This window comes from Aythya ferina (assembly GCF_964211825.1).
Source record: "Aythya ferina genome assembly, contig: HAP1_SCAFFOLD_42, whole genome shotgun sequence".
NCBI classification, from domain to species: domain Eukaryota; kingdom Metazoa; phylum Chordata; class Aves; order Anseriformes; family Anatidae; genus Aythya; species Aythya ferina.
In genome coordinates, this window is record NW_028181459.1 from 744,498 (window position 1) to 759,558 (window position 15,061).

General features: G+C 38.2%; 1 long non-coding RNA gene across 2 annotated transcripts; it reads right to left on the bottom strand.

Moving 5' to 3' along the window:
- Positions 1-1,551: 1,551 nt before the first annotated feature.
- Positions 1,552-12,465, bottom strand: LOC311428312. Of its 2 annotated transcripts, XR_014687639.1 has the most exons (6): positions 12,353-12,465; positions 11,799-11,910; positions 10,989-11,087; positions 6,682-6,798; positions 3,292-3,358; positions 1,552-1,671 (listed from the first exon to the last, which is right to left on the bottom strand). It is a non-coding gene; the product is annotated as an uncharacterized lncRNA (long non-coding RNA). The 2 variants fall into 2 exon arrangements; XR_014687640.1 differs by lacking the exons at positions 1,552-1,671; positions 3,292-3,358; positions 6,682-6,798 and adding an exon at positions 9,071-9,354.
- Positions 12,466-15,061: the final 2,596 nt, after the last annotated feature.

The following is a 15,061-nucleotide window of genomic DNA, read 5'->3' on the forward strand; positions in this document are numbered from 1 at the left end:
AGGTGCTTGTGTTCCCCAGGGAGATGCTTGTGTGGTTTCTCCAAGGAGGTACTTCATTGCTGTGTGGAGATGCTTGGGTCCTGCAAGGATTTACTTGTGTGCCCCATGGAGATGCTTGGGTGCCCATGGTTGATGTTACTCCTCCACAGAGAGGTGCTTGGGTCTTCCAAGAAGATATTAGATAGAACTATGGAGATGCTTGGGTGCTTGACGGATATTCTTATCTCAGGTAGATTCTTGAATACTCTAGGTAGGTGCTTAATGTCTCCAAGGAATTGTTTGGGAGCCCTGTCATGATGACTTCAGGAGGTGGGGAGGTGCTTGGGTTCCCTAGCTTGAATCTTGCATATTAAGGGATGTGCTTTGGAGCATGAGGGGATTGTTTGGAAGCCTCGGAAGGTTTGGGTGCACCACAAAGTTCCCTGTGTTCTCAAGGAAGATGCTTCTGTGCTGTTAGGAAAGGCTTGTGTCATCCAAGAAGTGTTTTTTGGTGTTTTTTTTTTTCTTTTTTTTTTTCTTCCCTGTTTTTGTTTTGTTTTGTTTTGTTTTTTGTTTTATTTTGTTTTGTTTTTTGTTTTGTTTTTGGGTGGGGGGATATGCTTGGGAACTCAAAAGGGGTGCCCTGTGGAGATTTTGAGTGCCTCAGGAGGTTTCCCCAGGCAAATGTTTGTGTGCCCAGCAGAGATGCCTGGCTTCTCACAGCATATACCTGGTTGCCAAAGGGAGATGCTTGGGTGTCAAAGAAAGATGTCAATATGTTCTGGAGATGCTTGAGTTCCCTTGGAAATGCCTCAGTACCTGGGTGAGATGATTGTAGGATACAGAGAGTTGCTGGAGCTTGGAGCAAGCAAGCATCTCCATGGGGCACAAAAGCATCACTCATGGGCACCCCAGTGTTGCAGGAAGCACGGCTGAAAGCACGACAGACACCAGTAGAGTCAGATCATGCTCCATTTTATTGCCCGAATAGCCTAACTTTTATAGTGAACTTAACAGGGGCGGACAGTGTTTCACACAAGATTATTGGTCAAAAGCACTCAGACAAACAACTACAAGAAAACAACCCCACCTGCAAGAAGACAACCCCTCTTGTGATTAGCAGTCACGTAGACCTTGTCCTTGAAGCCAGAGGCTGGTAACAATATTTTTCTAAATTCCTCAATTGGGCGATGTGGGAACACTGTCATGGGAACTTCTCATAGTTGCCCTGGTAGCTTGGTTTGCTCAGCTGCAGCAAGCCATGTTTTTTTTGCTGTTTCAAAAAATCCTTCAACACCTTGGTGTTATGTCAACACCTCTCCAGGGATAGGGATTCCACCACTTCCCTGGGCAGTCCATTCTAACGGTTAACCACCCTCTCCATGAAGAAATTCTTATTTATAGGAATTTATTAACCCATATTTATTAAATTTTATTATATTAAAAATAGATTTATGTATGTTAAATTATTTTTAATTTTAGATTTATTCTTATATATTCCTAGCACACATGCTGCAATTCCACCAACAGCCAAGTGCAAGCCTAAACAGTAAGGAAAAAAGGGTAAAAGAGGTATGTTCTTACCAACAGCATAAGGAACTTGATTCCAGCTAAAGTGAAAGTCGTAAGCCAATGACTGGATGAGTGGAGAACCTCCATTAAAAGGATACACCTTTCTATATTGGCAAACATCTGTAACAAAAAAAGGAAAAAAAGAAACCTCCAATATCTTACAGCACAAATGACAAACACCAACATTATAGGTAGATTTTACAGAAGTGTGGATAATACACAGATAAATATCAAACACTTATGTAGAAAACCCTCTATATCGAAACAGACCACAAGGGAAACGTGCTTCCTTTGTGAATACATTTACAAGATAAAAATAGTAGAGCTACATTTTAATAACTTGTCAGATTTCACAAAGTAAGTATTGTTCTGTTTCAGCAACCATCAGCTCCTTACTTTGTCTATGGATGGAGGAATAGTTAAGAACATTTCTGAAAGTGATGTAAGCAGAGCTGTACCCCTCTGACTGTAAGAACTACCCTTCAAGCAGCCACATACTAGCACAGTTTGTGTTCTTTGAGGATTGTAATACACATGGCATACTACAGATACCAAGATTTCATTAATCATATAACTTGTGAATCTACTACTTCTCTATTTTTAGGTAAAATCTCTCTTTTTTTTTTTTTTCTGTAATTGCTGTCCTTAAACTTAAACTAACTTTATATCCACAAGTGTAAAAAAAAAGTCTTGTTTGAAATCCAAACTTAGAACACTGTCAAATCATGTGTTTTCATACTTGTTCCATGATGATACTTTCATAATTGTAAAACTGTCACAAGACCATAAGAGGTTTCCCTGTGACAGGGCCCTACAAATAGGGATTCAAGTTGCTGCAATCCTGTGCAATAGGCTTTAAGACCTTAGGATCAACCAACTTTGTTAGCTTTGGCTCTGTGACGAGCCTACTAGAGTAGGACTGATTCTGCACAGAAGTACAGGTTTGGGAATTCACACTGCTCTGTCTCAGACCTTTTAGTTCTGAAGCAGTACTGAGTGAACCAGAACTAGGTAGGATTTGTTAAACTACTGAAACCAATGAGGCCTCACAGAGCATACAAAGATACACTTTAGAGACTTTTTCCCTGTGGTACCAATCTAACGGCCAATGCTAGAATACGTAGATGTATTGATCCTGTTTCCATCAATGCTCTCTTTGGAAAGGCAAATAGGACATGCCATCTGAAACAGAAAGTTGTGCTTTGTCCTTCAGCATCACCTCATAAAGGACATTTCATACTCGTAACTTTGATTTTCCTGAGGACTGAAAGCAAAACTACATGTGTACAGCACAGAAGAGCATATCCATATGAAATCCAAGGCCATTTTATAAAAGAGATTAAGAGAATTACAATTTTAAAATGTGCCAGCACAAAGAAGTGTGCAGAAGGAAAGAAAGCACAATGACAGAATGGGAAAGCAGAAAGAAGAAAAGGGGTGGAGTACTAATTTGTACATGTCCTAGAAACACCCAGTGTGAGACTAGGCAAACAATAAGATAGATCTGAAGAAATAGGACTTTTGTGAGTAAGATGGTAATGTCTGTCCAATTACACACACCACAATAAAACAGTACTTCCATTTCTAGTCCTTCTAATATGCACTTAAATTGAAAAAAAAAAAAGTATTTTGAAATACTTTCCATGAAACACTGAAACTTTAAAATACAGATCTAAACTTCAATGAAGAAAGAATTACATGTTGAGATATTATCATTTCCAGTCTTCCCTAACTACTTACAGTTATAACATAATAGTAGGCCAGCTTCACCATCTTCATATACATCAATAGCTGCAACAAAATTTACCTGCAATGATAATAAGAGAGGGTAATGATCAGGCAGATAGGATACTGATGTTACTATGACCAGGTTTTGACTAAGAAGCAATCAAATCAGTTGGTGCACAATTACAGATAAAAGAAAAAAAAAAAAAAACAAAACTATTTCTTTTTTGTGATTCATTTTCAGGATGCCGATAGGATGGAAATCAATTTCTTTTGTATTCAATGCTGTATTTCAGTAATGCCTATTCAATTTTGTACCTTCAGTATAAATACATACCTACAGTATAAAATGATACAAACATACCTAACTTACTTGACAATATAAATTTTGGGAAACTGAGTTATTTCAGGGTAGCTTTGAATTAACATGCTATGCTAAAAATAGCAATTCTTTCCAAAAAGTGAAATCTAAAAAGCTCGACTGAAAATCACGACTAGCAGAAAGATCAAAAGTGCCAATTACTGGATCAAAACCACTAACAGGTACATTGATTGATGTGGATGTACTTCAAGAATTACTGAATAAGCTGAATTTAGAAACTGAGAACCACTGCTGGATAAACTAAAATGGTTTTTGCATAGCATAGGCTACTTATATTCTCATACTTTAATCCTGTATTTGTCTTTTACAGTTAAATTAAAAGAAAAACAAGACACCCATAAGTAGTAGTATATACATTCAGAAAAGGAGACCTCCCTCATGAAATACTTACGACTGGATTAGACAAATGTCTCCTAGACCACACTATTTGCTACTTGGGCAGGGCTGGAGATTGACTTCATGAACTTCATGGCTTTCCTTTGTGCAATAAAGTAGGTGTTCTCTTGATTTAAGACAGATATAAGGCAAGAACTGTTAAACAGACCTGGAAGCTTATATATATCCATACAAAACACATTTTGACCCATCCTTTGTAGCAACTGAAAGACATTTCTGCTTTGTGACCTGTGGAAATAATTTGGTAACCGATTTCAACAACACAAAAATCACTGGCACAGATCTAATTAACTTCCTGCTTTGTCTGTGTTCTCAAAGGAAATAAGGGTTACTGGGGAAGAGAACAGAGGGGGGCGATTCTTGGCTGTCCACATTCTTTAATTGTATTTCCTTCGTAATCCAGATTAAAATAGATTCCCATTGCTGTGGAGAATCTTAACACTGTATTGCCAATGCTAGGAGTACCAACCCTCTTCATCATCAAATCTGAATAAAAACACAGATGATTTAAAAAAAAAAATCAACAAGAAGCATCAAATCAAAAGAGATGTCCCTTATACCATTATGAGCAGAGAAGTCAACAGAATGCAAGAGTGACCCTGTAAAAGGTTCTTCTTTTTTTTTTTTTTAAATTACGCTTAAAGCTATACATTCACATCCATATTAAGAAATTATTGAAATTATTTGATTTTCAAAATGCTGAAGATCATTATCTTCCCAGCAACAGGAAACATTTGAACCCTTTTCCAAAAATCAGGATGTTTACTTAAATCCCAACCCTATGTCCCAGTTAGTAAAATACAGTTAATGTATTACTTGGCTGGGCAGCAGTTTAGAACTAAAAGATATACACAAATATTTCAGTTTTAGTACATGCAAATAGGCAAATCTGAATGAGATAATGGTGGCCAAAACCTGAAATTATTTTGCTGCAACCTCCTAAAGAATAAAACACTGAGACCATGAAGAAAAGACAAAAATCAAAATGTTGACTAAGGAAGGAGAAAAAATGGCTTTGCATTTATACTGACAACAATATTCCAGAGCTTGAAACACAGGCTCTTTCCTAATATGTCATACCTTATAACTACCTCTCTTAGGAGTGATTATTATCACACATTCCAAAAGGAAAAAATGCCTCAGAGTACTCTAAAGGAGAAGTTAAAAAAGTGAAAAGTAAAGGAGAAGAGAGGATCTCCGTAAATGCTGCTCCCAGGAGGTCAGCACAGCATGGACCAATTCTGCAAGAAAATAGTTTAAATGCTAGAAATTTACTTTGTTTGCTTCAACATGATGCAGTCTATAGGACTCCCCAACACTTTCATTAACTAAATCAAACTGATGCCGATACGCCACACAGATCATATCGTCACTGTCTCCAGTAGGTCCATCCACCAGTGTCATAACCACTGGAGGGTCAGAAAGGCATATTTCCTATGAGATAAATAATAGTATTATTCTCTTTTTCAGGCTCTTAGTGTGAATATTGCATTACTCCATGAATTTACAAGGATGTAATCTAAGCAGAGAAGCATGATACAGAACAAGATGACAATTTAAGAAGTCTGAAATATTTCTTTGGCATATCAATGATGGATCTCCATTGTATTGCTTTTCACTTACATCTGTCTGGAGGTTCCAGATGATAAAATGCATGCTCTTTGCCTTTTTCCTCCACTAGCTGAGTGCTGCCCAGTCTGTAAAAGTGATTAGTGATTAGATTACACATACCCAGATGTACTGGAACTCATCTACTGGAGATTCAGGTAATGACGGCACAGAGCTGCTGGTTAAACTGTTGCATGGATTGTATTTCTTTGTGATGAGAAGTAGTTTGTTCCGAATAGCCACAACAATCCTCAGTTCACTGCCATGGTGGTATTAATGGCATACAAATGGCAGCCTAAGAAAAAAAAACAATTTAGGTTTTAAGTATTTGGGGTAAAGACAGTTTTTTTTTTTTTTTTTTTTTTTTATTTTTGTTCTGTATTTGTATGATGGTTAGTACAATGGGTATCTGATACCTGAGCACCACACAATTACAAACATCCCAACAGGATAATATTAAATTCTAGAAAAAGACAAAAGGCAGTAAGTCTTTTGAAAACTATTTTCCCCCTTACTCCTTTTGCAAGTAAAAGAGTAAATATATGTTTTTTTCTTTACTATTCTGCAGTTTCCAGCTTTCCAAGGAAGCTTGATGCTGAATATCGGAAAATGTTTACATCTACTAAAATAATCTGCAATACCCAAACTATTCTAAGCATTACTAATTAAAAAAGATTTGCCATTGTTCTTCTACCTCACAGTGACCTTTATTTCAGTCTTACATCCATGCGTAATTTTTCTTATACCCCTCAATCCTGAAAGCAACATATCTGTTTTTCACCAGAGCTTTTCATCAGCAGTGATTGCCAAGTAACATGGTATTTTTTTACCAAGTTCTCAAATGATAGGCTGGACCGTACCCTATGTTATTTTCACACATAAGCTTAAAGTTTGAATTAACTGTCCAGAGATAAAACTAAAGGTGAATACCTACAACAGCCTCAAGGGAGCTAATAAACCCTGGCAACTACTGGCACAATACCACAGTGGACACTTTTCATACAAGATAATAAAGCTACCTTTTGTTCTCTCCAATTTATTTTCTCTGCAGTCATATTTGCTTCTTATCATCTGCTTTGTTTCTATATCTTTTTGGACAGCACTCAATCTGAAGACAAGGAGACGAGAGTCTTTTCCTGAAGATGGAGAAAGTCAGGAAACAGCAAATTAGAAAAAGACAGTGGTGGTTTGAAATTAATACTTCCAAAGAGATGAATCACCTAACAGACAGCATTGCCATAAAAGCAAAGTTAAACAATTTTGCTTCTCTGAGTGTAAGCAGCAATGTGACAGGAAGACTGCTTGTGAACTCTATCTAGACTCTACAGTTCCAGTAAGCAACCCTTTCAGTTCACTAGCAGAGTTTCCCATCACATGGTGCTGCGGCAATAAATAATAGGAGCCTCAAAACAGTGAAACCTACACTGCTAGAAGACGGTGAAAATACGACAGATACAAACTAAAGGCAAGGGAAGAAGGGTTAACTTTAAATTCTGGAACCATCCAGCCTAGCAGCTGATACCTGGATCCTTAACAGAGTCTGAAAACCTTTTGGATGCGGACTGGTTTTGCTTATCAGTTCTTCAAAGTTAGGCAAGTTAGGTTCAAGGCATATTCCAACTGCAAAAATAGCACAGCATCCACCACCACGGCTAAATGTTTTTTTCCACAAAGATAGACGTGAGTGGAATACACAACTCCGAAATTTAAAATGAATAAATAAATAAATGACACACTACTATTTGCAGTTGGAAATAAGCTGTTGTTAAGAGTAGTTTCTTAACTAAAAGCCAAGTTTCTTAAAATGCAAGTAAAACAAGATTTTCTGACAAAAGTATACTCTCTTACTAGTCTAGCTGGTATAGTCAGTGTGGATCCAACCGTAAATACAAAAGCAAGATCACATATGCTGCCTTCAATTCTGATAATAGATAAACATGAATCAGGGCAGCTTCTGGAACCTTTATGACCTTCTTTTCCCATAGAAAGTGTAAGAGAAAAGAAGATGCAATGGTTCCTTAAGTCCACCACAACTTGAAACACTGATCAACCAGCAAATTCTTACCGTCAACACCGATAAAAGGAAAATGAAATACATGCAATCTGTCTCTTTTCAAGAACGTACATACAAGAATGCGTGCTTCCATGAATGAGTTCATGGAGGAAGAATGGCAAGCAAAATTCACCCTTTTGAAAGGAAGGCTAGAAAGCATAAGCTAAATCAAATGTTCAAGAACAGCGTTACTACTCATTAAGTCAGCTCTGCCTCTTTGTCAGGTGTGTCCTATAGGATGCATCCTAGAGATTGCACTCCTCAATGCGTTCCTCTTTCAGGATACTAGTTGTTTTGCAAATGTCCCAAATAACCCCACTGCGGTGTTACATCTGTGGCTGCTCATGAAACTGACTATCAGCCAAGCTTTTCTTTGGTGTCTTTTTTTTAAGAGAGTTTTTCTTCACCTCCTACAGACTTGATTATTCCAAGTGAAGGAGCTCTTCCTCCTTCCCCCTCACCATGTCTAGGTGTTTCACAAAATAAGTTGTAGCAAAAAAATAAACAAACATGTTTGGAGGACAAAGTGGATCCACTTCTATAACTCATCTCTCATTACTAAGACAAATTTAATCAACATTAGAAAAGAGAGCACTGCTACCAAAGCAATTTCTGCATCTGTCATTAATACCAGATGTATTGTTGGTGCCTGAAATACCCTCTTCTTTTGGTATGCTGACCTGAAAAATCTCAGTGATAGCATTATCTTCAGTTCTAGTTTCACTGTTAACATTTCCTCTCTCTCAGAAATGCAGAGGGTACTAGAAAGCAGTAGAAACAGGATTTTCTTCTGAAATGAGCTACCTTAAAGTGATCTCAAACCCGGTTGTTAGAACTGAGTGCTGGATAATACCACATTCTATGGGGAACATTTTCATAACACAAACATCAGTCTTTCTGCTTGAGTCTTAAAATACCAGTTCTACATCGATGCACTTGAAGTCCATCAGAAGGACGCATTTAAAGTACATACAAAGTTAACCTTTTAATATATTATTGTATCCTAAAAACCCATAGAGTCTTTAATACCAATTTGTACACCCAATATAAGATTGCTTTTACCCATCTAACATTTAACTATAAGGCATAGTCTGAAAATAAAGGGCAATGAGAACTTCCACTCCAGATCTCAGTTTCACTATATTCACAAACACAAAACAAGAGGCAAGGATACTAGCAAGAACAAAAGTCCTTTCTCTCCTCTAAATGATTCAGAAAGCACCCACAACAGCATTCAAAAACCTCTTCAACTTTTTACACAAAAACTCTTTATCAAAATATGCTTGAAGCATCATGAATTGATGCCAGTAATGCCTAATCCTGTTACCTCAAAATGGCTTGTAACATCTCTCTCTTCAGGTTTAACCAATCATCACAGCGTTTTGACTATTAAATGCAATTATCTATTCTAGAAGTTTCATAAACTAAGCTTCAGATACAACTACCCTTTTCAGATCTTCAAAAATGTCACCCACCCGCCAGGTGTCTTCAGAGATGACTGCAAATGCCTCTCAGGTAATCTCAGCTGGTTCTGCAAGGGTTCCAGGATGAATTTCATCAGGTCCAGCCAAAATGGGCAACTCCCAATGATATGAAAGGAACCACATTTTACCCTTAGCTTGGGTAAATGTCACTTCAGCTAATATTGAGCAAACAGACATAATGTGGTAAAAAACAATAAAACAACCAGATTTCTAATTATTTTATCCGTGTTACACATACAGATCCTGTTCTTGCACTGTGCGTATTCACTTCACAGACTTTTGGGTAAAAAGTACCTAACTGAAAAAGCGCATATTTTAGGGACATTTAATCCTTTTGAAATGAGGGTAAAAAAAAAAAAAAAAAAGTTGTTTGGACAGACGGGTTTTAAGTTTTTTTTTTTTTTTTTTTTTTTTTTTTTTTTTTTATACCAGAATATTCAAGAGAATGTAATCTATAGCACTAGAATGTGGTTACACTTCACAGAACAAAAACCAGTAACACATCTGGTAGAACAGTGACAGCATAAGTAATTTCCTCCACGTTTTTGTACAACTGAACAAACACATTATTCAGCTAGGGAGATTTCCAGAGTGTTGAGTTCTAAGAGTAGCTGGAGACCATCTATATACTGGTGGATGACAAATCTGACATGCACCAGTAATGTCTACCTTCAGCCCAGAAAGTTAATCATATCCTGTGCTGCACAAAAAGAAGTGTGGCCTAGAAGGTCGAGGGAAGTGATACTCCCCCACTCCACACTGCCCCTGTAAGATACAACCTGGAGTACTGGGTTCAGCTCAGGTGCCCCCAGCACAAGAAGGACATGGACCTGTTAAAGTGGATCCAGAGAAGGGTCACAAAAATGAGGGCTGGAACAGCTACAAGAAAGGCTGAGAAAGCTGTGTTCTTTTAACCTGGAAGGTTCTGAGGAGACGTTATTGTGGCCTTTCAATACTTAAAGGAGGCTTATAAGAAAGAGAGAGAGAGACATTTTGCAAGGGCACATAGTGACAGCACAAGGCGTAATAGTTTCAAACAGAAAGATGGTAGATTTAGCAAAGAATTTATTCCTTATATCTAACCTATGAGAGTGCTGAGGCACTGGAACAGGTTGCCCAGAGAAGATGTGGATGTCCCATCTCCTGAAGTGTTCAAGGTCAGGCTGGATGAGGCTTTGGGCAACCTCATCTACTGAAAGATGTACCTGACCATGGCAGGGAGGTCGGACTAAAAGGTCTTGAAAAGTTGTTTCCAACCAAAACCATTTGATGATTCAGTATGGCCAGTTTCAGGTTTGCTCTGAAGCATGATTCTGAGCATCTAGAGATTTTTTTCCACACCTTTCAAAAAAACAAGCAAACAAACAACAAACAGTACTTGTTGTATGCACTCTCTTATTCTAAATGAGGCATCTAATGCACTTGCCACTGATAAAAACATGATTACCTCAAGACACTTACAAACCCTAAAGCCATAGGGCATGTACGTAAGCAGCCCAGGGGAAATCAGCAAAGGGAAAGTAGTGGAAAGATCTGAAAAGGAGAACAATAAACTCAGAGCTCAAAAACCTAATTACCATAATTAAGAATAGCTATGTGATGTGACAAAAGGTGATTATATAAATCTAGTGCTGTGGGAATTAAAATTCTACAGCATGCTTCCAAGTTAAAAAACAAAAACAACTCTTAAAGAAAAGCACCTAAGGCATTCCCTTCTACTGGTATGTCTGCCAAATAAACAGTTAAACAGACATTCAAATAAGAACCAAATAACAAGGACCTCTCCTACCTTCATCTGTTCGGGCAATCAAAAGATCCAGAGCTTCCAACACATGCATCTGCTTTATTTGGAGAGTTTTATCAAATACTTGAACTGATGGCTGACCATCTGAAAAAGAAAACACACATATTTCTTTAAAATTCTGCTAAAATTTGGTAGTCAATGGTTCTGAACTATTTCTTTCTAATAAAATAAGTCTTGTTTTTTCTCACGAAAATGAAACATTCTGCACAAAGCTCGTATGTATGCTGCAGCATCATAACCAGTTCTTCCTTATAGGAGTGTTTTATCATTGCCATGGATGAAATTATGCAACTGAAGCCTGAAAGGGACCTTTCTTTCGAAAGTCTGAAAATTTTCACTGAGAACTAACTTCATTCCCTTAGTCCCAATGGCCTTATGTGGCACACAGAAGATAAGAGGTCAAACTAGTAAAAGCACTGCTATGGAAGAAAGAGGCTTTCATCACCACATAAGCCTTGTGCTTCATGTTCATTAGTATCATCAAGGGCTAAAAAATCCAGACGCTCCTTGAGTTTGGGTTTGACTTCATAAATCTTTTCAGATGGCCAAGATAACAGCATCTGAAATAACAAAACATTCAGAAATCTGCACAAAAATTGGCTCCAAATAAGAATTCTGATGCAGAGAAAAAATCTGCAGCTAGATTACATAAATGTAATAGATTCACTTGGATTGGTACTCTCCTTGCAGGTGAGGACTTACCAATTACCTAAACAGAGCTTATGAACATTTATTTTGAAGAAAATGGTCAGATACAAAAATAATTGACACAAGAACACAGCATCATTTACTAACCATCAATTAACAAGATGCCAGCGTCTGTAGAAACCAGCAAGGACTGGCCCCAGGAATCTGCACAGACAACTTCATGAGGAAAATTACTGCAGAAAGATTGGGACTCCCAAGGCTATGATGTAACATAAGGGATACATATTAATTATACTAAGAAATACTGACCATATAGACACGAATGAGATAAGACAGTGACATGTAAGAACACGTAAATACTTTTGGCAGGGTACATTTCTTAAAAGTATATTTTTTGAATTTGAAATAACAAAATCTAATTAATTTTCTTGCAGAGAAATACTCTCCCTCCCAATTGGATTTGGAGACTAATAAGTATGATACACTCTTGGAACACTGGAATTAAAACCCAAGCAGCTGATATTCAGTGCAACCCTGGAAATTTCTTATTAAACAATTCAAATACAGACTTAAAATATATGCACCACCATGCATATACAGTTTGATTTCATTTCATGGTTCATTTGTGATATTTAGACATGGTACTGCTAAAACTACCTTTCCCCCAAATTGTTCTTTTGTCATGTGTTCTCTGTACTTACCTCCTAAGTTCTGTCCCCTCTCCCCTCTCTTCTCTAATATTAAGTATTAAGCTGCAGTCTGAAATTCTACAAGCACTTCTGAAGCTTCTATATAGAAGATGCACCTAGAAAAGTGTAATTTACATTTTTCACTCCTATGCCTTGTAAAAAAAATGTAGTTACAGGAAATAAAAACACAACTAAATTTTGCTTTAAAGTTGATAAAGATGTTAAAATAATCAAAAGATGATTGGTTATGGAAAATATTATGTTTTTTTTTTTTTGTTTTTTTTTTTTTTTTTTTGTTTTTTTTTTTTCTTTCATGAAATATGCTCAGATATAAAAATATCCAGACTTGCATTAGCATGTGTGGTTTAAATGCCTGAAGTAACTAGGAAAATAAAACTAACATTCACATTTTTAAGGAAAAGGTACAGCATTGAAGAGGCTTTCAGGGTAGGGCATAGCTGCATTATCTGAGCGTTCCCTAGGCTCCCAACCTTAGATGCTATCGCGCTGGGGAAACTTGGTGTGCTAGCTCTAAGGAACAGCATGGAGTGTAGAGTGGAGTGGAGACACCACGGCTAGGCTCTGTAATCAGGTGGGGCCTCGATTGTTCTTGTGCACAAAGCTGCACTTTTTGCCACCCTGAGCCAAAGACCTGTCATGTTTTGACAAATGCTGTACCCTAGTGTACTTTTTGCTCATTATAATATCATTATAATACCAAAACACACCTCCATCCCAAAAGCTACCTGCCTCCAAGGTGCAACCACCCCTCACTGAGCATGCGCTCTGAATTTCTCGGAGCCTATTAATTTAAACGGAGACGGGAAAACTTTACACCAATCATAACTAAGATATGCTTGACTAGAGCCACTCAAGCTCCACCTAAAAGATAGAAAATAATATAAATTGGCCCAAGAGAGAGGGGATGTTAGGGAAGATACCACCGTCAGGGGAGATACCATCCTGAGGACAACATCCTTAGGACCTCCTGACTCCTGGGATCAGTCGACGGGCTGAGCCTCTCTTCCCCCCCCATTGGGACGCCTTTGGGTGAGATCTGATTACTTGCTTATAAATCTCTACAGAGTCTTTGATCCTTTTAACGCATTTATTTCTAGGCTGCACACCTGTGACACCTGTAAACACCTGTAACACCTGTAAACACCTGTAACACCTGTAACACCTGTAACACCTGTAACACCTGTAACACCTGTAACACCTGTAACACCTGTAACACCTGTAACACCTGTGTATTTTATGCATACTAGCTTGCTTTTGCAGACAGTCCCTATCACCGGCAATCCAAAAGAACTTGATTATCTGTTGCTGTAATAAACCACACTTGATTGCATTGTGATAACTCTCATTAAGTGCAACAAGGGTGAGGGTGGTTATCTGTGATAGTTCAGTGTTCTGAATCTAACCAGACCCCCAGGCGGTTAATGCATTTTTGGTGAATGTCCGAACGGACCCCCAGATGGTTAATGCGTTTTTGGTGAATGTCTGAACAGACCCCCAGATGGTTAATGTGTTTTTGGTGAATGTCTGAACGGACCCCCAGGCCAGTAATGCGTTGATGGTGAATGTCTGACTGGGCCCCCAGACGGTTAACGTGTTTTTGGTGAATGTCCGACTGGTTCAGTACCCTGAATCTGACCGGGCCCGTAATGGTTAATCAGCTACACCCCTGTGGTGGTTTTACCGTGCTGGGCAGCTAAACCCCACAACCGCTCTCTCACTCCCCCTCCTTTAGATAAGGAGGGGGAGAAGTAAAGCAAAGAACAACTCACGGGTTGAGATAAGGATAATTTAATTAAAGGGAAATAATAATAATAATTAAATAAAGATTATTATGAACTAAACAACTTAACTAAAGGGAAATAAAAAGGGAAAGGGGAAAAGGGAGGGGAAAAGGGAAAAAATAAATGAAGGGAGGAAAACAAACAAATAAAATAAATGAAGGCTATATGGAAGTCCAGAGGAAAGAAATTACTCTCTACTTCCCACAAATGAGCCATGATTGACCACATCCTTGAAGCAAGGCCTCAACGCACGTAGCCAGTGTTCGAGAGGAGGACCGATGTTTTCCCAACGAGAGCCCACCCCTCCCCTCTTCTTCCTGTTTCCACCTTTTATTGCTGAGTGTGACACCACATGGTATGGAATATCCCTTTGATTGGTTTAGGTCAGCTGCCCTAGTGATGTTTCTCTCCTCACTTTTTGCCCACCCCCTAGGAGGGTTAGAGAAAGGCCCAATGTTGTGCCACTGCTGCTCAGCAGTAGACACAACACTGGTGTGATAACACTGCTGTTCCAGCTACAAGTACAGAGTACAGCACTGTATGGGCTGCTGCCGGGAAAGTTAACATTCCAGCCAGACCCAGTACAACCCCTTAACGCGACAGCATGGGAAGTACTACTACCTTCAGGCTCATCCTTTATTCATTTGCTATGGGCTGAAGAATCACTTTAACACACTATACGTTACAACTTTGCTGCTATAGTATCTAATCAGAAAAGTAAATAAACAATATATACAACTGATATACAGTGCTATGCTCAATTGAATTTAGTGGTTGTTTTTTTTTTTTGAACTCTCCTTACACAAATGGGTTCACTCAACTCCTTATTACAGAAGCTGGTGGTTGCCAGGGTAGGTGGTGTATCCCCTTTCACAGTGGTTTTCAATTTCAGCACCTAATACAAACAGGTATTTTAATT